Below are 25,845 nucleotides of genomic sequence, written 5' to 3'. Positions count from 1 at the left end.
TTAGGCAGAAGGAACATGGGAAAACCTTCTAATTGGGGTTTATTGAATTTGGTAACCCAGCATCACTGGCCACCCTATCTCATGAAAGTTAACCTTCCATTTTGAGCTCAACTCTTGAGCCTCTGACCCTGCCCCAGGTCAAAGAAGAGGGGTACCATTTGAGGAGCCTTTCCAGGCTGCAGGGGAGCAAATAACACCATCACTGGGATCAAGGAGGGGTGAAAATGGCACATTCAGTGGAGCCCTGCCAAGGACAACTCATTTGAACCTCAAAGGAATCCACTGGGAAAAGCACAGTCACTGGGGGAACAGAACATCCTTTGTTGTTCCTTTGAGATGGTCCCAACCCATTTTCCACAAAGTCATGCTTTGAATTCCTTCAGCATTCTTACATTTCCTTATAATTTTGTTTCCAGGGAAATCCTAAGCTCTCAACATCCAGGGATCTCATTTCCAAAGATACAACTGCAAAGTCCATTCAAGTGGTTCTTTAAAAAAATAATAATTCGTTTTTAAAAAGTACTGCACTGTATTGACAAATTTCACAATTAGCTGTTTTGCCATATGTTTCTCTTAAGAATTGCATTAATGAATTTCTTTTCAAGTCCATATGGGATGGGCAGATTGTTTTTTGGTGTTTTCCACCTGTCATAGTTAAAGAAAATTTGATGAGGCTTCCTTTGGATCCAAGAAAAGTGGAGTGGGTTTTTATACTGCATTTCCAACTGACAAAGGCAACACTTGGCACTGAATACCAAGAGGAGGCTGGGCAGTAGCAACAAGACTTTGCTGTGCATTCAGTCTAGTTGGGTTTCACTGAGCTGTAAATGAGAAACTCATATTTCAAAACATAATCAGAAAGAAGGGCCAGAGTAAGAGAGAATACACAGTATCCAAAGACGCGAGGTTCTTTTTTTAATGACCTATGTTAGCTGAGTGATTATCAACTTGAAGGTCAGGACTGTGCCCTTTTTGGTCCTTGTGTTCCCAAGACCTAGGACCAGGGTCTTCTTGTGTGGCTGTACAAACTACACCCTACACAAAGCTTCTTGGCTGAGCGGTGAAAGTGCTACAGTGTAGTCGCTCTTGGCTTCCCGAACCAAGAATCCTGGGCTTTCCTTCTCCATCCTAATTCATCCATTCTGGCTTGGTGGAAGCTCTGACTAGCACAGCAGTGTCTGACACTTCAATTATAAAACAAAAAACCACACTGGCTGATCTTATGTAAGCCATAAAAACTCTGTCTCAGTTTCTTCATGTGTTACAAATGCCTAGTTAGAAGGACAATTGTGAGGCTGAGATAAAAACAGAAAACACTTTGTGAAGTCCTACATGACTATATTGTTCTTTTGGTGGTACAGAGCCTGCCAGGTTTCTATCATATCAATACCGCCCCCCAACTCACTCATCCATACCTTCTTAGAATTTACAGCTCCACATTTACACGGCAAAACTTTTGGTTCTCAGTGAAAAAAGAACCATTCCCAATGCACCTTTCAGTCGCATTAACCAAACCCATAGAACATTGGTTATTATTTTCTCTCCTAAGTGGAAATCTTAAGAGTAGGCTCTCTGAAATAATTGCTCTTTTGCAATATTAGAAATATTTCAATAGTGACAGCTTGGAAATGCTTTAACTTTTAAATACTTAAACCAAATAATAAATAAACCCTTGTGATGAATGTTTCCAGAAGGGACGATTAACATTATCCTTACAGCTGTTCATGATATAATATCAAAATGAAAAACATGCACGAGAAAAACAGCAAGCCCATGCTGACTTCACGTCGCTTTTTTTTGCAAACAGCTCTAATGTGAAGACATCCTCGGTAAGACTTAACCAACAATATTTCATCTGATCATCATTTAGCCAAACCACAACGATACTCCCGAGGCCTCTTCAGTTTCACTGACAGCATCTGTCATTTCAGTTACTACAAATGTGAGCTCTTGCAATGATGCTAGCAGGGTGCTCTGTGGCCTAAAAGGAAAATAAACGTCTCTTTTTCAAATTTTTAACATTTTATTTTTGAGGCAGGACTCAATAGTAGCTCAAGAAGAGAGGTTTGTTATCGTTGTTATTTTGTTTGCTTGGGGGGGCTTTAAGAAAAATAAAACAAAAACGTGGATCTGGGCAAATGCATATATTCCTGATTCAACTGTGTACCTGAGCTTCTAAATAGCAAGAATTCCTGTTTCCATCAAAAGTACATTTAAAGAACAGAAAAGTCAAATTATGACTTAGAAAATCTATAATCTTACTAGTCAATAATTTATTGGCAGAATTCCACAGTAACATAATTTTACAAGAGTAATAATAATTACTGTATGTGCCAGATGCTATGCCAGGTGGCCTTAACTACCTTATCTGACTTAGTCTTTTTTTTTTTTTTTTTAATCTATAGATCCTCTTTAAATTTATTTATTTATTCATGGCTGTGTTGGGTCTTCGTTTCTGTGCGAGGGCTTTCTCTAGTTGTGGCAAGCGGGGGCCACTCTTCATCGCGGCGCGCGGGCCTCTCACTATCGCGGCCTCTCTTGTTGCGGAGCACAGGCTCCAGACGCGCAGGCTCAGTAATTGTGGCTCACGGGCCCAGTCGCTCCGCGGCATGTGGGATCCTCCCAGACCAGGGCTCGAACCAGTGTCCCTCGCATTGGCAGGCAGATTCCCAACCACTGCGCCACCAGGGAAGCCCATCTGACTTAGTCTTTGTGACAACCTTTGTAACAAAAAAGGTATGATAGCCTTCATTTTGAAATGGAGGAAACTGAAGGTCAGTTTGGTTGCTAGAATGCTGGGCTCCAGCCCAGGTTGCCCTCCCTGGAAATTCACTTGCCACCTCTGAGCTGTTGAAGGGATTGGTGAAGAGGTGGTCACTCAGAGCTGTCGAGAGCATCTTAGGTTGTGAGGAGGAATTCCACTTCTTGGTTGCTTTCGCCCCTTTGCTCTCTTCTGAAATGGGTCCCTGAGTAGTAGTAGGGGAAGGGAGCGCTCTCCTGAAGACCTGGCAGTTGGGTCCCATCTTCCCAGGTTCATCAAAATGGCATCTGTCCTGGATTGACGTATCCTCTCCCCAGGAGTCTGCCCATTCCCTTGCTCTGACTGGCTAACAAATTCCTGATAATCTGGGAATGTCCCAAGCAGTGTTAATGAAGGGCAGTGGGGCTTTGATTTTGGACAAATGCTCCATGACGGATGGGCTCTGGCTGACACACTTTCCCTACTGGGGCTCAGAAGTGACAGAGGAGGGCAGGTCAGAGGTGCCAGCTCCAGGCAGGTGGGGAGACCAGACTGTTAGCTTCTGCCCGGCACTTTCACATGGCAGGGGAGGCTGCCTCTGTTGCACCCCTTCATGTACCATTCATCAAGGGGCATGTGGAGCCCCCCGGGGGCCTTTCCTCATATCCAGGCGAGATAGCTCATTCTTGGGGGTATGACAGGAACTGAGTTTGGGTACCACCACCTGAGCTGCAAATTTTCTTGTTTATGTAAGAGAAAATATTCCTACATTATTCTAGTCCACACTGATCTCAAAGGTGAGGCTGGGCTTAAGTCAATAGGGATCTGAAATGAAAGCAGTTGTGGTGAAAAGCCCAAGAAATATAGCACTCAGGGTAGCTGGGCTCTGCAGGCTATAATTTATGCTATTTTCTGCTTCTAGAATGTATCCCAAACTTTCAGCTTTTAGGAAGCTTCCTTTTGAATAATGAACTATCTGAATTTTGAAAACTCTACATTCTCTTCATTGTGGGGCTCAGTCTAAACTATATTTAGAACCCCACTGAGATGTCACACTCTCCAGGAAGCCTTCCTGGACCTCCAATTCTGGTTTAGTTCGTGACTACGAGCTTCCACAGCAACCTGTTCTTACTCTTAGATGTCTGTATCATGATTTTCTTTTCATTTCCACTACCTCACTTGGGGGGGGGGGCACCAGGTCTTGTGTACATTTTGCACTATGTCACTATAATACAACATACAGAATGATGAGGGTCGGAACACAGACCCAGAAAACTACTCAAGTTGCTCCGAGGAGGGCAGTTCATATAAAAAAAAAAAATCATACAGCCTTCACCAAGGGACAGATTGCTCTTACGATGTTTACAGATTGATGATACCATGAAATGTGTATTGATGAGGGCTTTTCTTTCCTTAAGTTGTATTTTTTACACTTAAAGTTCATTGAGCTCTACTCTCATAGCGTTAGTCTTCAGCATCTGGCTTGTTTGTGGTGAAAGTCAGTATGTTGGGTCTTTTTGAGCATGAAATCCATTAAATAACCACAGTGAACATAATGAACCATCATAATGTGGCTTTTCTGAAGCACAGCAATTTTATTTGGTGGGATCCTCCACCATGGTCTTATCAGTAGAATGGCTTTCACCAGTTGATTATGAACAAGCTGGGCTCATGGAGGCACCTGGTCACCAGGCAGAGCTCAGACCACAGATGACAACTTGAATCTCCTACATCCCGATCAGGGTTCCTTTCCTATTGGTAACAAAAGGTCCCCTTTGTTTCAGAATCCACCCATGTATCTGTCACCCCAGGGTGTGTATGGCTACGTGCTGACCACGGAGGAGCTGAGGGTGAGGAGTGGTTGAGCCAAAGACAGAGTCCTCCAAAGCTAACGGTTGGAGCACCAGGACAGGAGATGTAGCCAAGCGTGAGAAGAAGGGTCCCAGGCTGGTGGGAGAACTCAGCACGCCACTCCAGCCCTTAGAACACGAGTGTTATAAGGTCTCTGCAGGGCCTTCTAGCTTGTACATCTCATAGTGTAAAAGGCTATAAACTCAGTCTTTGAACACAGTGAAAAGAATGAGCCAAGATTTGGAGTTCATCATCCAGTTCTTTTGTTGTCACCCTGTTAGTGTGACAAATAAGGCAGAGCCCTGGTGAACAGGGTCCATTTTTCCCTCTGTATTTATTTAGATGTCCATGTTGGAGAAGGGGGCCTCCTGGTCTTTTTTTTTTAACTTCATATAAAACATTTTTACTTCATACGTAGCATTATTTAATTTTTCCTATTATAAAGATTCTGAAATATAAATATAATTTTACTGTTTTATGTATTAAGTATATACTTATATTTATAAATATATACTTAATACATAAAACAGTAAAATCCATGTACATTATAAGCAGAGGAACCTACTATTGATTTCTTACATTTTTATACTTTTCCTGTGCAAATACACATATATGAATAAATATTTGTAATATAAAAACTGAATAAATCCCCATGCTTTGTTCATATGATTTTGAAACGTGCTGTTTTCACTTAAATGTAATTGCAAATATCTTTTCAATAAATTCTGGTCTACTGTAAATTTTAATGGCTGCACTGTGGTGTAATTGATTTACCCAACCCCTCTATGTCTAAATGCCCAACAATATTTTGCTATAACAAACAACAATGTGATAAACATTCCCACAAAGTCATCTGGAGGCCTCAGAGTCTGGACTTATAGCAATGGCTGTGGCTGATGAAGGAAAGGGCAGGAAACAGAAGCTGGGAGCTGCAGCATCCCTGTGAGGCCTTGAGGAAACAGTCAGTTCTGAGACCAGACTATGCGTTTGAGTTAGCACTGGAGAGGCCCTAATTAGTGTTTGAACTGCTCTTATGTCCAGCGATTCTGAGGAGTGGGATGGTCTAAAACTAGGGCATACTTCCTAGAACTGTGTCTCTCCATCGGGCTAAATCCACAGAAGCTTCTAAAGCAGGGGTCCCCAACAAGTAATGGTCCGAGGCCTGTTAGGAACTGGGCTGCACAGCAGGAGGTGAGCGGTGGGTGAGCGAGTGAACTTTCATCTGCTTCTCCCCATCGCTTGCATTACTGCCTGAACCAACAGCCCCTCATGGAAAAACTGTCTTCCACGAAACCGGTCCCTGGTGCCAAAAAGGTTGGGGACTACTGTTCTAAAGAACAGATGTTTCACCCAATCGCAAAATGACTGTAGTTGTAGCTTGCAAATCCGTTACACTGTAGCACAATTGTTTATTCACATGTGGAGTCTGTTGGAGTCTTTAGTTCATCCTGGAGCAGCCACAGAGAGTGAGGGGTGTGGAGGGCAGGAGACCCCAGAGACTTGAGAGGGTTGGCCTCTAGAGCAGCAGTCCCCAACCTTTTTGGCACCAGGGACCAGTTTCGTGGAAGACAATTTTTCCATGGACCGAGGGTGGGGGATCGGTGGGGGATGGTTTCGGGATGATTCAAGTGCATTATATTTATTGTGCACTTTATTTCTGTTATTATTACATTGTAACATATAATGAGATAATTATACAACTCACCACCACCACTGATCTGACAGAAGGCGGAGCTCAGGTGATAATGCGAGCCATGGGGAGTGGCTGTAGATACAAATGAAGCTTCAACTGCTCGCCTGCCGCTCACCTCCTGCTGTGTGGCCCAGTTCCTAACAAGTCATGGACCACTACCAGTCCGTGGCCCGGGGGTTGGGGACCCCTGCTCTAGAGGAGAAGCTGCTGTTGGTGGGTGGTGCTGAATGGACTAAGGAAAGGAAACTGGCATTCGTGGAATGTTCTGGCAGTTTCATGCCCATCCTCTTACTGAATTCTTGTATCAGCTCTGGTTTATCCTGTTTATGGATGAGGACATAGAAGTGAGAGAGAAATTGGGTCACTTTTCCAAGTATAGCTCATGGTAACAGAGTTGAGATTTATTTCAACCCTTGTCTTTCTGGCACTTTCTATCAACTAGGCCAAGAAGTTTGAGAATTGCCCACATCCACACTGAAGTGTAAACTAATTAATATCCTCTTTGAGAGTGACAAGTTATTAACAGCATGCGTAAGAAAGCTGAACATAAACGACAGCAGTGTGAGCACCACATCAAGCTCTATCTCATGTGATTGGACCTTGACTTCCAAGCTGCCACTCTGCCTTTAGACCAGAAGCCTTTGTGGGTGTCTCAAGAGTATGGCCAATGAACGTGGCAGGGCTGGGACCTGGCTCCTGTGGGGCTCTTACTCTCTCTGTGCTCAGCCACCTCACAACTACCAGATCCTCTCTGGGCTGGGCCTGGGGAGGCACTATGAGAGTACAGAACAGCTAGAACTTTCCTCACATTGCCACTAGTCCATCTCCTGATGTGGCTCATGGTCACGCTCCAGCCAGCCATGAGGGCCACGAGGCCCCTGAGGGTGGGACTGCCCTGTGGGCAAGGGGCTTCTGCTGTTGTGCCCGCTCAACTTTCCCTTGTTACCCTAGTCCAGGGGTCAGCAACCTTTTTTAAAATTTTGGTAGAGGGCCAGATAGTAAATAATTTAGGCTCTGTGGGCCATATGTCTCTGTCACGATTACTCAACTCTGATGAGGTGTGAAAGCAGCCACAGACAACACATCAAACGAGCCTGGCTGTGTTTCAATAATACTTTACTTAGTCTGTGGGCTGTGGTTTGCCAGCCCTTGCCTTAGCCCAACAGGTTTACCAAAGCCCCCACATCTTCATTTCCTTCTTCAAGATAATGTTTCAAAACACAAGTTTTCTCCAGCTTGCTGGCCACTAGGCACAAAGGGTATGCACATGGAAGGCCACTAGCATTTTTCCCCTCATATCAGTGACTAAAAGTTATATTCCACCAAATCACCGTGTCACTGATCATGGAGCCAGTTTTTTTGCGATACCTTTTCTTTGGCTGCTGTTCACATCTGATGATCAAAGGTGTCCTGAAGAATGACCCTCTTATGTAAAGGAACAAGCCCATCACATACTCTTGACACAGTGGTCTGGACTGAGGGCTAGCTGATCCCACCTAAAGGAAAACCCACCAACTCCAATATCACATTTTGTGTCCCCAGTTTTTTTCTAGTTAGACACACAGGAAAGCCCAGGGTCACTTACTCCCAGGGTCTCTTTCCTAGAAGAGTAGAGAGGATGTTGGATTAAGACACAGGACCTTGGGTTTTAACCTCAGCTCTGTCCCTATCCAGCTGCCTTCCTTCTGGCAGACTCCTGCCCATTCTGAGCTCAGTTTTCTGTTCTGTCAAAAATCATCTTCACCACACATGAAGGAATGAAGCTGGACATTTACCTTACACCATATACAAAAATTAACATGGAATGGATCAAAAATATAAGAGATGAAACTATAAAACTCTTAGAATAAACAGGAAAAACTTCATAAAATTGGATTTGGCAATGATTTCTTGGATATAACACCAAAAACATAAGCAACAAAAGAAAAAAATAGATAAACTGAACTTGAAAACAAGTTCTGCGCATCAAAAGACAGCTAACAGTGAAAAGGCAACCCATGGAATAGGAAAAAAAAATTTGCAAACCACGTATCTGATGAGGAATTAAGGTCCAGAATATATAAAGAACTCCTACAACTCAACAACAAAACCCTCCAAAATCTAATTTAAAAATGGGCAAAGGACTTCAACAGACATTTCTCCAAAGAAGATATACAAATGGCCCATAAGCACATGAAAAGATGCTCAACATCACTGATCATTAGAGAAATGCAAATCAAGACCGTAATAAGATACCTACAACCTCACACCCATTAGAATGGCTACTATTAAAAAAACCAGTGTTGGTGAGGATGTGGAGAAACTGGAATGCTTGTACAATGTTGGTGTGAATGTACAATGTTGCAGCTACTTTTGAAAACAGGACGGTGGCCTCAAAAAACTAAACACAGATTACCATATGACCCAGCAAATCACTTGTGGGTATATACCCAAAAGAATTGGAAGCAGGTTCTTGAAAAGATATCTGTACACCCATGTTCATAGCAACATTATTCATGATAGCCCAAAGGTAGAAACAACCCAAGTATCCACTGATAGATGAATGAATAAACAAAATGTGGTATATACATACAATGGAATATTATTCAACCTTAAAGGAAATTCTGACACATGCTACAACATTGATGAACCTGAGGACATTGTGCTAAGTAAAATAAGCTAGTCACAAGAAGACAAATACTGTATGATTCCACTTGTATGAAGAACACAAGAGTAGTCAGATTCATAGAGACAGAAAGTAGAATGGTGGTTTCCAGGGGCTGGGGGGTGGTGAGGGAATGGGGAGTTATTATTTAATGGATATTGAGTTTCAGTTTTGCAAGTTGAAAAGAGTTTTGGAGATGTATGATGATGATGTTGCACAACACTGTGAATGTAAATACCACTGAACTGTACACTTAAAGATGGTTAAGATGGTATATTTTATGTTATATTTTACCACAATTAAAATTTTTTTAGAAAGCTAAAAAAAGTCATCTTGAGATGACTGCAACTGTGTCTTCCGCTCTAAAGTTCTGTATTTCACTGCGCACATGGGAAGCAGTCTTCGAGGATACAGTTGCTGATGTAAAGCAGGGGCTTGGCCCTTCCACTCCTAACCACAGTCCCTTCCATCCTACAGCTCTTCACAAAGACAACTTATTTTCACATACTTGGTCTCATTCAAACCTTACAACAGTGCTGCAAAATCGGCAGGGTGTTATTATTGTGCCTCTGTTACAGAGGAAGAAAGCGAGGCTCAGGGGTTTCAGTGACATGTCCAGGGCATAGAGTTAACACATGGATATGCAGGGCTGAGCCAAGCCCTTCCCATTACCGTCCTTGGAAGCCTCAAGGGAGGGCTCTTGAAGCTCTTGTTGACACCATATTCAGCAGCATGCCTGGGAGGGGAGCCCTGTTGGCAGCTTTAGTTTTCTCCCCAGACACCTTGTTTCTCTTGCCTAGTGGTTCTCTCGCCTAGGTGAGCAAGACAACCTGCTCGCCTCAGTAAGCTCTCTTGGTTGACAAACATCCCCTGAGCTGCTGGTAATTGCCAGGCATTGTGCAAAGCATTGAGATGCAGCAGGAAACAGGTAGGGCAGGTGGCTGGTAGTGCTCCTGTTCCACCTGGGAGGCAGGAAATAAACATGAAAACAAGTGCATAGATGTGGAGGTGCAGGTTGTGTGAAGCCCAGTGAGGGAAACAAACAGGGTGATATTCGGCAGTCACTGGGGGAACTGCGTAGATCTTTGAGGAGGTGATGTTTCAGTTGTGACCTAGAGAGAGGTGACAGGTGTAGAGCAAATGGAGAAGGCACCAGGCAGGGGACTGCAACTGCAGGTGGCCTCCTGCTGCACAGAGCTTGGCAAGGGAAGGTGGTATATGGGCGAGGGGGCATGTGGAGAGGGGAGCAGTGGCCAGCTCAAGGGGAACCTTGATGGCCATTTTATACTGGATTGGATTGGATTTTATTCTGGAAGCCACGGGAACTTGTAAAGTTTTAGCACCACATGGGGGAAGGTAGCACCACTACGGAGGCGCCCCCCCAGTATCCCAAACGTCAGAGGAAGCTGGGGACAGTTCCCCCTTAGCTGCTTCGCACATCGACACAGCGTGGCCTACCACCTCCACAAAAATTCCTACTACCCATATAGAAAAAATCTAGATAACATGTTCTAGGAGCTATAGGATGCATACATTTTTCAATGTTTCTTTTAGGGACCATAAACCTTCAGTTTTATGATGATTTAATATTGATGTTAAGTCACAAACAGAGCTGGGACAGTTTGATTAAAAAAGTAGCAACTTCTTGCCAAACAGGCAAGGCAACCTTTTCTTCCCTTCTCCCCTTCTCTCCCCTTCCCCTCCCTCCCCTTCTTTTTATTTTACAAGTGGGCTTAAATCTACTGCTTGGAGCAAAGGAGCTGCCTCTCCCTTGGATACCAGCAGCTTCCCTATGTCCTTTGGAGTCAAGTCCTGAAGTCAGGGACAGACCCCAATTTAACAGTGGCCTTGGCCTTGGCCTCTATGAAGGCACTTCATATTGGAGGGAACAAAGTCATAGTAGATGCTTTGCAAAGTGCCCTGGATGGGAAAAAAAAAGTGCAAAAACACCCCAGCCAACAAGTAATCATCACCCCCTCCCCCCACCTCCTCAGTAACTCTTTAGGAACATAATTTTTATAGGGCCAACCACAGGAAGGCAGGAAGGCCCATGGTGCAAGAACTTGGGGAGAGAAAAGATGATGAAAAATAACTTCCAGAAAAAAGGAACTCACATTTTGAATAGGAATGGTATTTAAAAGAAAAACAAAGCCCAAATCCCAAACATCCCATCCAACAGGAAATCATCATCAGTGTTTAGAAATTCCAGGGAGTACACCCAGGAACAGCTGAAGAATTGGCACAAGGACGTCAGTTGTATTGAGGAGTGAAGGGTGGGTTGGCCAGTTTCCCAAACAGGGGGGTGTGCTCAGTGTCCTGACACTCCCCTGACACCCAGGGAGGGCAGAGAAGTCAGTGGTGGGCAGGAGGAGCCTGGTAAGGTGGTGTAGACATCTGTCACTTTTGCTCCATGACCTTCTGTCATCAGGAGATATTAATCATACACATGCTAGGTGCCAGGCACCCTTCTAGGCACTGGGGATACATAGTGAGAAAGACAGCTTGAGTTCCCACCCTCAAGTAGGGCCTACCCACTTCTTTGGGAACAGTGGTTCCTGACTGGGGAGTTTCCTTAGATTGTTCATCAGAGTGACCTCCCCTACCCTGGCAGACTGGCAGGAGAACCACCCAATCTAGTTCATCATATGTGCTCTCCCTGTAATTTCCATCATGAGAAGAGTGACCAAAAATACTGGGGGAAACATAGTTGGAGTAGATTTGTCCACGTTCTGCAGAGAAAATCCTATAGTGGCTGCCACCTGGGGCCTCAGAGCTGCCATGGCACCTGCCTCTTCAGCCTTCCCCTAGATTCTGTGAGCTGCTGCATAGCCACCAGATAAATACCAGTTCTGCATAGGATAGCCAGCATTGGCATCTGTTGCTTGCAACCAATGACCCTCAATTATCAGAAAGTGGACAAGAGGAAGGAGATGGAGACAGATGACTGCCTTTGCAATTTAGATCAAAACTCAGAACTACTAGGTCTAAATCTTTATTACCAGCATTACCTTGTTTTACTACCTAAGATCCTCTAGCCTAAATGATTGAAATAGCCTTCTTCTCGTCTCCTTGCTTCCTCTCCAGAATGATTATCCTAACACGTTTCCCCACTTCCCCAGAACCATCAGTCTCCGTAGCCTGCCAGGCAAGGCCTGCCAAAATCTGGTCCCAGCTTGCCTTTGAAGCCTGCTGCCAACATTTTAACGTATTCACCGTGCAGGCTAACTAGTCCCCTAGCACTCCATGCAATGAACGGCCTCAGTGCCTTTGCTCAAGCTCTTCCCTCAAACAGGAATGTCTCTCCATGTTTCTGTGCTCTTTGTAAATTCTATTTCATCCTAAAAACCTCACTTGAAATGTTATTTCTGATACAAAGCCATTCCTGAATGCCTAGAAGAAATTAATCATGCCTCCCTCTGTGTTCCTACAACCCTTTCTTGTACTGCTACTGTTTCCCTCTGTCTTGACCCCGAGTTAGTTGTATACATATCTGTATGTCTCTCTAGACTTGAGATCATTGAAGAGGGCCTGTGTCTCTGGTCTCCCAAAGCTTAGTACTGTGCCAGGCTAAACAGACAAGTTTGTAGAATTAATTAGATTTAATTATTAGTCATAGGCTTCTAAGGGTTATTAGTCAAAATTGATCTGAACAAAACCATAATTCGAAAAGATACATGTACCCCAATGTTTACTGCAGTACTATTTACAATAGCCAGGACATGGAAGCAACCTATATGTCCATTGACAGAGGAATGGATACAGCAGATGTGGTATATATATACAATGGAATATTATTCAGCCATAAAAAAGAACGAAACAATGCCATTTGCAGTGACATGGATGGACCTAGAAATTGTCATACTGAATAAGTCAGAGAAAGACAAATATCATATGTTATTGCTTATATGTGGAATCTAAAAAAATGGTACAAATGAACCTATTTACAAAACAGAAATAGAATCACAGATGTAGAAAACAATCTGGTTGCCAAGGGGGAAGGGGCAGGAAGGGATAAACTGGGAGATTGGGATTGACATATACACACTACTATATATAAAATAGATAACTAATAAGGACCTAACTGTATAGCACAGGGAACTCTACTCAGTACTCTGTAATGATCTATAGAATCTAAAAAAGAGTAGATGTATGTATATGTATAACTGATTCACTTTGCTGTACAGCAGAAACTAACACAACATTGTAAATCAACCATACTCCAGTAAAAGTTAACTTTAAAAAAGTTAACCTTACTGGAAGAAGGACAATCCAAAGCAAATAAAGATGTTTTGCATTAAAAAAAAATTGATCTGAACATTGAGTCAGGCTCTGACCATGCACAGATAAACCAATTCTCCCTACTACTGTCTGCTTCCTAGCTTTGCCTCTCGGCTATCATTTCACCACTCTGTGGCTTTCCTCATTGGACAGCTGCTTTTTCTCCTTCTAGCTAGACTATAACTGTCTAGCTCCCATGGCATACCCAGTCCCCAGCATGATGCTTAGCACATGCCAGGAGCTGAGTAAGTTATGGCTGAATGAATGAAGACATGAATGCACTTGATCCTTATTTACTCTGAGATGAATTCTGACTCAGACTCATCCTCAACATTTGTGATTCTGGATGCAATAGTAGAAATCCCATATACCAAATGTCTGAATATTCAAAAGTTACAAAGTATGCTAAAAAGCTGTTTTTATAAAATATGTTATCCTTCTACTTTAACAAATATGCCTCTGTGACGTCTCCACATTCTGCACAGGGATGAGATGGCACAGGAAAGGCTGGTTCTCAGCCCACTTGCTTCCTTCCCCATCCTGGCTCTGCTTTGTATTTTAAGGCCCACGTATCCCAGCGGCGTCCACACTGCCCATCAGTTTCTGCCCTTGGCTGGCCCTTGCATCTCGGGCGCACATGTTGCTGGGATTGCCTGGCCTCAGAGGATAGACCCAGGGATGAGGCCCTCAAAGGCCTGGAAACAGGCTCAGAGACTTTTAGAGTCTCGATTGCCAGGGCATAGTCTAGAAAGGGAGGTGTGAACTCTAGCTGGGTAAGTCCCTACAGCTTGCATACTCCTCATTTTATGGGGAGAAGAATGGCCAGACAAGGGCCAGGGTGCACCAGGCGAGGGACCCCTCAAGCCTAGGTCCAAAGTTTTGCTCTGACTTTATTCTTCTTAGGAGGACTCCCCATAAAGGAATCAAGTCCCTACTCTATAGAGGATGCTTCTGCACTGGTTTTTCTTTGGAGTTTGCAAATTCATTGTCAGCCCAGAAACAGCCAGAGCAGTGGGGCACCTGGACACGTCTGGGTGACAGCGAAGCCTGGTGCTCCACAGCAGCAATCCTCTCTCAGGGCGGTGGTGGGAACCCCTTGCAGACCACAGGCGTGCTTGGTTATGAAGGTCTAGAAGCTTCTGTCCCTTAATGTGATTTCTGCCATTAAGTAAGGGTGCTTCGAAATCCCCTTGGATAGACCCAGGTGGGCGGGGGGCCCTAAGGGTGAAGGTGATGCTGCTGTTCTCCCAGCCAAGCAAAACCAGCAACTGGAGCTTTAAAGGAAGGAGATTTTCTGCTCGAATGCTTTCAAATGGGCTCCTGCAGACAGCTGTGGCCAAGCTTTTGAAATATTTCTAGCCTCTGTTTTCCTGCTGTGAAGTCTTTCGAGAAACAGTTCAGGAGCTAGGAGCTGTTTGCTATTCTGGGGCAGTGGGTGTGCAGATGAAAGGGCAGATGGGCTGGAGAGGAATAATTCCCCAAGTGCCCATAAAATTTTTGATCTTTGGCCCCTGCTGTAAAGTGGTTCTGGGAATGCCGGTCAGACGGGAGAGCTGAGCTCTGTGGACCTGGGGCTTCCCGTGACCTCCGTCTGGGCACCTGGGACACAGTCTTTGTCACCCAGGGCACTGAGATAGGGACTCTCACGGCTCCTGGAGGCTCCAGAGGCCTGTTGGAAATGAGGAGAATCTCAGGCCAGATGACACTGAGTGCTGGGGAAGTCTGATGAGATAGGTGGAACCCTGTATAGGTAGTTGATTCAAAGAAGTACATATTCCACCAAGGAAATTAAAATTTTCCTGTGAATGTGTTTTGGCTGATGGTCCAATTCTCTCAGGCTCAGGTGAGCCAAGGCTGCATGGTAACTTAGCCAACAGGCAAGCGACCTTGCGTTAGCCCTGGATCTATCACCACCTGGCTGGGGGACTGGCCAAATTAAGTGCCCTCCCTGCCTTCGTTTCCTTTGCAGATCAAAGATATGAAGTTACCTTCTCAGGAGTGGTAGAGTCCAAGGGGCAGCCTTGGAAATGTCTTCATGTATTCCTTACATTCAATGGATTTCCTGATTTCCATCTTTCTTCAGATGACAGTATCTATCATTTAACCTGGGTTGGGAGTTTGAGCTTTGGAGTCACATTAGATCTAAATTCAGTCCCAGCTTAGTCTTAGATAACGATATAACCTTGGGTGTGTGCTGGTTACCTCTTTAAACCTCAATTTCCTTATCTGCAAAATGGGATGGGTATCACTTACTTCTCCAGTTGTTTGGAGCATTAAATGAGATAATGGCCTTGGATGCTGGTTCAGGCATAACATTCTCCTCCTTAGAGCAGCATTGCCTTTGGGGTTGGCAAGTCTGGGCAGCTCACCGAGGACCCCACAGGAGTGAGCTTACTTGATTCTGACTGGGCCTTACAGGGACCATTGCTGAAGTGGGAATAGCTCTCTTCAGACAGAGTGTTTTATTTTCCTGGTGGGAACTCTGTGGTCAGTACTGGATGAAAGAAAGGCACGTGACCTAAAGGCAGGGTTTTCTGAAGTAGGCTCCACTGTGACCCAGGTGAAGGCCTCCTGTCCAGAAGGTGTGGTAAGAAGCAAAGTAATGAGGTTAAAAGGCTTTTCCAGAACAGGAGGCTCTTTGGTTCAATGTAAAGAGTTCCCAATTTGGGGTCAATTGGGCTGGGACTCTGTTTAATATGACAATGTGTCCCTGGTCCTCAATAACATAACTGTCATTCAGCTGGGACTAAATAAATGCATGCTTAATGAACGGACGAGGGAAGGAATGGGGGCTAAGCTTGTTTCCTTGCTCCGAGACCTGGAGCCTCAGTTTCCTCACTGGTAAAATGTGGATAATAATATTTACTACACAGGTTTGTTATGAGGATTCAAGGTGGCACATGCATTTTCACCTGTAAAGTGCTATCTACGTATGAATAATAACAGTATCATTAGGTATTAGAACTGACAGTTGTAGGAAATAAGAGAACGTGAACATGGAAATTGAGGTGGATGTCAGGCAGGGTGAAAATATCGTAATCACTGCCTTGAAAGCAATGCCATTTTCATGATGACCAACCAACCCACCAGAAAAGGGCTCCCAACTGTATCTCAACTTAACATGGGCATCAATTCTTTGGATTTATTTTCTTGCCCTCTATTTTTAGAAAAAAGAGGTGAATCATAATAAAATCACTTAGCAAGTATTTATTATCTGAGTTTTACCTACAGTATAGTAACTCCACCCTTTGACTCTCATTCTATACAATAAAGATATTGAGATTCATACTCATTAGCAACATCCTCAATCATAAAGGAAATATTCAAGCTTCTTTCACAAAATTTATGTTCCAAGACAAGATGTTTAGCGGTTTTGTTCTGAGTGAGGTATGTGCAAATCTTCTGTTCGTAACAGCACTGCTTTACTTCTTTTTGTTGCAGCACTCCCATGTTTAGCCCAGTAGTTATAATGTGCTAGGGGCTGGAATTGCATCATGAACAAGACACAGATCTTGCCCTCAAGAAGCTTATAGCCTACTGAGGTAGACAGACAAACGATAGGCAGTTACAATAGTAATAATTGCTCACATAAGAATTGCTTTGCTGCTTTTCGATAATCATTGAAAGGAAATTCTTTGTGTTTCTAAGTTATTTCATAGCTAGCCCAATCGATGGGGCCATAAGTCAGTATAGAAGACGAGAAAAAGTAATACTGAGTTCCTATTTCGTGCATACATGAATGTTTTACACATGTCACTGGAGGCATCACCAGCACCCCTCCCCCCATCCCTCTGCTCCTAAGGGTCAGGTAGTACACGCCCTTTTTGCTGCAGGGGTAATTGAGACAGAAAAGGTAGGTAGTTAGCACAGGGTCTTATAATGATTGCGAGAGGTCTGTCATGCATTCAAATCTTGCTCTTTCAACTGTACCACTTACATTTGAATAATGTGCCCAAGTAAATAAAAACAATTTTCACCCGCCCCTTAAATGCTTCTGGGAATTCCAGAGGACTAGAGTGAGAGTGTTCTGAGTGAAGCACTCGAGGTGGGTCCAAGTCTGGGGCAGGGTCTGGCAGCCATGCTTAGGCTTTTATCAAAATGAGCCAACAGTGCTACCTTCCAAGCATCAGGAGAAGAAAAAGATTCTCAAGGAAAAGTCTGACAAGGACTTGGAGCAACAGAGAGCAGCTGGAGCCTGCTAATCTTCTGGCAGAGAAGGATGAGGATCTTCTGTCTGAATAATCTTTCCCGCTGATTCTTTCAGAAGGCCTAACATGGCACCATTTTAATGCACGGTGTGTAGGTTTGGTTTGTGTGGCTATTTAATTTTTGGCCTAAGAATTTCACAAGTTGTAAAATTCCCTGGATGTCCATTTATGGGATTACCTTTGCAGAATCATAATTCAGCAACCATTTATCACCAATGAGACTTGTAGAACCTGCCCAGAAACTTATAGAATTTATTCTGCAAAGTGTCACCCTACTCCACTTACATGTCTGTTGCAAGTGATCTGCTTACCAACATATTAAGAAATTCCCCTAGGAAACAGCAGTGGTCTCAGGCCAACACACGTAGGCCAGCTACTGCTGGAACACCCTTTGTTCCTACCTACTTGCACACCATTGTCTGAGACTGCTGCAGCCATCCTTGTGTTAGTTACTGTGGGACTTCTCTCCTCAAGCTTTATGAAAACCTTCACCTATTCTTCCTTGAATGACAGGTCTCTGTCTTGTCTGTCACGGGAACAGTTCTGCCAATTCAAATGTTGACTATGGTAATCAACAGTAAAATGATTTAAAAAAAACATGAAGAGAATGTTCTATGGGGTCTTGGCAGTAGGGAGAAGTGGTTAATGGCTTATTTGGCTTCAACAGTCCTGGTCTGAATTGCAAATATGCCTTTTTATCTTTGTGAGTTTGAGCGAATTCCTCATCTGAAAAGTGGGAATAATAATAACCTACCTTATAGACTGCTGTATTAAATCAGATCATGTCTAAAAGTGCTTACTAAGCATAAGTCCTGGCAGTGACTATTAGCTCTCTTTTCATATTCTTCAGACATTTCCAAAGATAGTGTGATGCCAGGAGATCAATTGGAAAGGCTCAATGCAGAGTGGACTTAAACATTAGATTGGTGAACTCTGAAGGGTTCAATACACCACATTGACAGGCCTATGCCTGTGTCTTTTGGAAGTTTTAGGACCCTTGCAGGCCATCTTTAGGCTTTCTTAGTTTGTATCTCATAGTGCCTAGTGGAAGGTGCTACTAGTAATTGAATGGTTAAGGGCTTATAGTACCAATAAAGCACTTTACTGGAAGTACAAGCCCCACCCCCCAAGTATCACAGTTTATTAGGAGTCCCAGTTCTTTAGCACCTTATAATACCGCCAACAAGGTGGTCTGGCTGGGTATCCAAGGGGGCTGTCCCTTGAGTGTGAAGTGAGTTCTCCACTCTTTCTCTTCACACCAGACTCTTACCCAGCAGAAACCAACATCCTGACTCCAAAAGGATCCTTGCAGATGTTGACTTTCCTAATTCCCCCAGTCAGTTCTGGTCTCGGTGGCTCTTCCCATCCAAGCTGTGCTTGGGCTGTGCATGGACTAACAAGGGACCACTATCCATCCCATCAGTTCTGAGACAACTGGGATGCCACTAGAGAGCCAGTTAATTAAAAGCATGTCTTTAATGCAAGTATATCCAATCAGTTGTTCTACATTTGAAAAAATAAAGTAGGTTTTGTTATTGTACTTAGGTAAAATCAGGTTTTCAATCTTATTCTAATATTTTTGTCCCCCCACCACTGACATATACATTTTATTATTTTTAGAGGGTAGCATGTCTAAACAGAAGTTATTACTTAGAATGCTTTTGATTAACAGAAACAATGTAATACTGGCTTAAACAATTAGGAAATTTGCTATCACACAGAATTAGAATTCAGAAGTAGGGTGAATTCCAGGATTGATTCTGCAGCTCAGTGATGTCACTGAGAAGCCCAGTTCTCTGGGCATCTTAGCATCACCAACCTCTACGTGCTGGCTTTGCTCTTATGCTGGCTCCCCTCAACCAGAATATGCAAAGGAAGGCAGTATTCAAAGGAAAAGAAAGATACTGTTTTTTTGTGTTCATATGCTTATACCTCAACAGCTGGCAGACTTCCCCTCACGTGTTATTGGCCAGGATTGGGTCGTGCCCATTCCCAAACAAATCCCTAGCAAGGGGAATGGAGTGACCATAACCGGCCCTAACAAATACTTAGGGGAGGAACGGGTGTTGGGTCAGAAGTCATAGGCACTATTTTAAACATGCAATTTCAGGTTGGTGCCCACTACAGTACCATGAATGCAATAGGTTCTTAGCACACAGTTGACAGTAATGGCATAAAAGATTTAGATTTTACCCTTCAAACTTGTTTAATTCTGCTGCTGCACTGAGGTTTCCTAACGCCATAGTCTAGCTAAGCACAAGCACAGACAAATTTTAAGGACTCTACACTGTCTGCAAACTCATGATGCCTATCAATGCTATTGCACAAAAGAAGGAACTCAGGAGTGGCCCAAAGCCCTGCTCTGTGGTTTGGCAGGTCCACTGAGGCTCTCGTTCACATCCCTTCCTGAAGTCAGGATGGATGATTAGTGTAGAGCTGGCTCTCTTGATCCAGCTCATGCAGAGAGAGGAATTCCCAAGTTGCATTACTCTGGGCAGGCCTTTCTGCTTTCCATGGTGTCGCTTGCCCACTGATTAGCTGTGAGTATCGAATGAGGCCAAGACAGTATCACCACGGTCATTGGAATAATAAAATCAAGTTGTTCCATCATTTCACTTTTCCTTCGAGGGGGGAAAAATTTGGGAACACAAGGCCCATCAAGACCTTTCCTGTTTCTGATGTCTCTATCACAGACTTGGCTCGAAAGGTTAAATGTTTTGGATTACAAAATGTACATTATATGGGGGTCTTCCTATAAATCAACAAGGCAGGTATGTTAAACACAGAAAAATATCTACAGCTGTTCTCTTACTCATCCTGCTTGTTATTTAACTCAGCCTGGGCCCTAAGGAACATTTTTAGTTGTACTGTCAACAGTTTCAAAACAAAGAAGAAACTGCAACTGGCAAATGAGGAACCCAGCTGGTCCTCTGTTTAGGCTCCCACTGCATATACTTTAATCCTGACACCTGCAAGCTATTTAATCAGGATTTACAATTGAACATGAAGGATGAGGGGTCCGCAGGGCTGTGTTCTTCGTGTTTGGATTGCAAATGATGGAGAAAAACTTTGTTATCGGATGTTGTAGTTATTTGAAGTTGTGTGCCCTCTAACCCACGGGGAACTCAGCATCATTTATCACTCCCCAGAAAAAACTCAGCTCAGGCAGAGGCTGCCCCTCACCGCCTAACATTCTATTTTTGCTTCTCCTGTATTCTAGAGTAAACAAACTTGGAATTTATGAACAATGAGAAAAATAATTTCCAGAGAGCAGATGGCAAGAGAAAGTTCTAAGAGAAATAATGAAAGCACAATCTGGAATTAGACATAAAGCAACATGTAGATAAGGGTATTTGCCTACAATCTGGCCAAGGCCTGCAGTATACAAAGAGTTCTCTACTTACAAATGTATCTCCTTTCATGGAAAAGAGCAAAGTCTTGAGCCAGAGCGAAAGTAGGGCCATTTTGCCCAACAGATCAGATAGAATTTAAAGTTGCTTGTAAATGCACAAAGTTCCTGTACAAATAAAGAGAATGCACTAATTCTGGACTTCGAAAAATTGCCTTGGGACTAGCCCTTTAGAACGGAAACTTCCTGTTAGTTGAGGAGCTTCTGAAATAGTGTGACTGAATGGAGTGTAGAGAAACAGCTATGATCACTACTTATTGAGTCCCCAATGGCCTGAATGCTTTGGAGGGGGACAAAGAAGCAGAAAACATGGCCCTGCTCTCATCCAGCTTCCAGTCTACTTGAGGAGAGAAAAAGACCCCAGCTGAAACAATAACAGGATAGACTAATGTGCAATAAAAAGAATTTCAGAGAAGGGATGACCACTGTCCCCTGGGGTAGTTAAAGAAAACTTTCTGAAGAACTTGGAGCTTGAGTTAAACATACAAGTGGTTGAGGCAGTGGTTCTCAATACATTTTAGCACAAAGAACCCCAAATGATAGTCCCTGGACGTTTACATTTAGAATCTATTCATTGAGAAATACTTAACAAAAAACTATGAATTCATTACCATTGAAAAATGTGTTTGTATTTTTCACCATAGCAGTATTTACATGCATTTGAAAAACAGTACAAATTGGTGTGATATATTCATGCAGTCAGTGTATAAGATATGGTTTCCATATGACTTCATATCTCTGAAGTATCCAGGTTAGTAAACACTGGCTTAGACTAATATGTTTGAGTGCTTATGAAACTGTCCTCAGAGCAAATGCCTAATAAAATTGGGTCCTGTTGATGCCTTCAGAAATCTTTCGGGAGCTGTGGCCAAAGAGCACTCGGGCTTGGTTGTGGCTTTAGTGGCAACCCTCCTTCAACATCTCTACCAGCAAGTTAGCACCTTGAGTGATTCCTTTCTCCTCATCTCCCTGTTGCAACGTGCCCAGGTTGGTGAGTGGCAGAAATTTATAGGAATCTAGCATCAAGGTTAGAGATGATGGGCCACATTATTTATTGCCTTCTACTGGACCTGCACCAGCTTACACAGAAAATTCCTCGAATGTCAAGAAACTATGTGTCTTTTAAAGACCAGAGAACTAGATTTAATGGTACCTCTCAGAAATTACTTGTCCCAATGAATTAAGAAGACACTTTTCTTAATGCTCAAGTATCATCCACTTGCTTTTTTGGGTAAACATTCAAAATGTAGAAAAAAAAGATAAACTCAGCCAGTATTCTGTTGTGATCATTTTGGCATGTATCCTAGTTTAAAAAAAATGCATGCATATATATATATATGCATCAATATTTTTTTTTTTTTTTTTTTCTTTTTGCGGTATGTGGGCCTCTCACTGCTGTGGCCTCTCCCGCTGCGGAGCACAGGCTCCGGATGCGCAGGCCCAGCGGCCATGGCTCACGGGCCCAGCCGCTCCGCGGCATATGGGATCCTCCCAGACCGGGGCACGAACCCGTATCCCCTGCATCGGCAGGCGGACTCTCAACCACTTGCGCCACCAGGGAGGCCCTGCATCAATATTTTTACAAAACTGGAATCATTCTGTACACACCATTTTGTAATCTGATTTTTTGCAGTTAATATATTGTGTTTAGTTCCCTTGTCCATATACATTTTCTAAATCCTGATTTTTTTGAATTTTATTTATTTTTATACAGCAGGTTCTTATTAGTTATGTATTTTATACATATTAGCGGGTATATGTCAATCCCAATCTCCCAATTCATCCCACCTCCACCACCACCACCACCCCCGCCCGCTTCCCCCGCTTGGTTTCCATATGTTTGTTCTCTACATCTGTGCTAAATCCTGATTTTTAATGACTGCATAATATTTGATCACATGACTTTTCCATCCATTATTTAATCAATCCTTTTTTTGTTACACATTTAGGTTGTTTCCATCTTTTCTAAACCTTAAACAATGTGGTGGTGACTATATCTATAAAAATCTTTATGCTCATTGCAAAGAAAATACAATTTCAATTTGATCAAGTATCTTGAATTCTATAGTTTAGTCCCAGATTTTACTATCTCATTTTGGCTTTCTACCAGTTTCAGATTCCGTTTAGGTTCTCTGCATTTAGCCACTGGTCAAAGTCCCAGGATACAAAGTAGTGAGGTGGCTTCTTCCCAGATGAGTCAGGAGAATCAGAGAAGTACAAGCCTTATTCTCATCCTACTCTTTCAGGAAGCTGAAGAGATAGAGCACCACACAACACTTAAGTGGTTGGTGGGAGAGGAATTTGGATGTAGAAATTCTCTGCTTGGACAGCGAGGAAAGCTCAGGGCAGGACACAGTATGTAAACTCGTGCTTAGAGGAGGAAGCTTGGACTTGGCTCACCATTGAAGGCTACCTTCCTATCCAGTGGCAGTGGGATTGGAGCCCAAAGATTTGATGGTGCTTTTCTCACTTCCTCATCTTTCTTGTATAGTTTTCCTTACCACAGAGCTGACATTTTAGGGTAGGCATTATTCAAGAAAAAATTATTCATGACACTTGCTAAAGACAGTAAGGAAGACTTTATTCAATGGGGGCTACTACAATGGGGTTGTGCAGCTGGGAGAAAGATGGGGCTCAACTCAGAACACAACAAGGGAAAGTGGGGATTTAGAGCCAAGGAGCAGGGTTGAGAGTCAATGGATAAAAAATTGCTAAGATATAGGCTAGTTCTTTGCTAAACTGACCTAACAAGGATTTTTGCTGAAGGCAGATGAGGGTGATAAAGATACTGAAGTGGGGGATGAGGAATTTGGACAGATATTGAAGATCATCAGACCAAGAGTGGGAGATTTATACTAACCTAACTTTAACAAGATTCTTGCTATGGAATAAGCAGGCCAAGGACAGAGCCCAAGGTCGGAGCCTAGTCTGAAAGAGGACTCAGGAGCTTGATTCAAGTTTGGTTAAAGAGAGTATTTGTCAACATCTGTTTTCTGAAGTGTCTAGTCTCTCATTGTGATGTTTTTTAGTTTTTCCCTCATGAAAATAATAAATGTGAACTCAATATTTAGAAGAATTTTCCATTTGATGCTTTTCAGTTCCCATTTCTCTTTCTGTTTCCCTGCTCTGCTGTCTCCTCTCCTCACCCCACCACTTCTTCCCATCCTTCCACCTCCCAATCCTGTGCCCTCTCACCTGCACCCCCAGCCCCGTACACCCATTTCCCTTTTCTCACACATCTTTAAGCACAGACTTGGTGGAGTCATTCGCTCACTCTATCACAATGCTTCCTTCTCTGGCATCTCTGCGGTGAATGGAAGCATTAGTACCTGATCAGCTCATGGATCTCAAAGACTCTGCCATCCCTGTGGCATCTCCCCTCTGCATCTTACATACCTGACCTGTTAACTTATTCTCAGCCTCTAATTTAGAATAGGTTTATTATTCTCACTGCATTATATGGTCAGATGTAATAAGACAATTTGTTTATAAAAGGGCACTTTGAGAGTACAATGAGGTACTACTATTAATTACACCAGGACCACAGAGTAAGTTGAGACTGTCCCCAGTAAACCCAGATATATGATTAATTTTGCCCTTACTTTCATTCCCAGTCTCTGCAAGTTCTCTGTCCAAGAGTCAAGAACAAATTATAATCCTAAGAATTTGAAATACAAAATTTTGGAATTTTGATTAATCAGTCAAAGAGGTTGGGCTAAATCAGGCTAGCATTGTGGTGTCAATGAAGAAAGGTTTGGTCAAACAAACAGCATAATACAGACTTGGAGGAGAAAAATCTGGGTACCACAGTTATATAGTAACTTAAGCAGATGGTCAAAGGACTTTCAGCCTTCAATGCTTTATTATCATCATTTATGTTTATTAATTTTATTTTCTATTTACATTCCAGATTTTTTCCTCTCTTTGATTGGTCTGTTGCCCACCAAACAGATTTGGTTTTATAATAATTCACCTCAACTACTATGGCTATTGAGGTATATTTATGGAAACTGGCCGTTGATGGACAGGAATTATTTAGGGCCATTCAACATAAGTGGGACTATGGTAGCCCAATTTGAGACAATTAAAATTAAAGAAACATAACTATTTTCAAGAAGATACTAGCTTCTAATATCTTCCTTTTATAAAAAGCTTCCCATACTTCTAGCATCTTCTAAAATACTTGTTATTTTACTCTTTTCTCTTTTAGCTTGATATTTACATGCTGACAACTCCTTCAAAATATTCACCCAGCCCATAAGTAGGAAACCTAGATACATCAAAGATTGTAGAAGAAATGGAAAAATGTTGCTTAGTAATTACCTCCCCAAAGTATACCAGACTGACAATTTGTCAAATTTCTAAGGATTAAAAAAAAAAAACCTCAAATTCTTACTGAGAAAAGTAAATATGAAAACACTTGAAAATTCATTTAAAAAATCATAATTCTAAAGTAAAAATTTGACAAAGATTAAAAAATTTATAGCCCAATTTCCCATATTATTAAATATGCAAAAATCCTACCTAATAGTATTACAGGAATAATATACAGAATGATTATTATGTTACCCAGGAATTCATGGATGATTTGCAACAGGGAAATCCAGGAATGTAAATTATACAGTAATAGGTCAACGACTAAAGTCACATTACTATCTCAATATGATCAAAAGGCATAAGACTGAATATCCTTTCTGTTTAAAACTTGCAATAAACTTGGTATAGAATGCTATGGAATACAACTTTAAAATTATAGACACACACATACACACACACCCCTCTCTTCCAAATCAGGCAATACTGTAAGTCTTTTTATTTTAATTTATTTATTTATTTATTTTTTTGGCTGTACCACGTGGCATGTGGGATCTTAGTTTCCCGACCAGGGATTGAACCCATGTCCCCTGCAATGGGAAGTGTGGAGTCTTAACCACTGGACCACCAGGTAAGTCTCAATACTGTAAGTCTTAAAACGGAAAAAAAAATAAGTATTGTTATTTGCAAATAATGTGATTTATTTAG

This window comes from Mesoplodon densirostris, chromosome 4 (assembly GCF_025265405.1).
Source record: "Mesoplodon densirostris isolate mMesDen1 chromosome 4, mMesDen1 primary haplotype, whole genome shotgun sequence".
NCBI classification, from domain to species: Eukaryota; Metazoa; Chordata; class Mammalia; order Artiodactyla; family Ziphiidae; genus Mesoplodon; species Mesoplodon densirostris.
Note: the sequence above shows the minus strand (reverse complement) of the source record.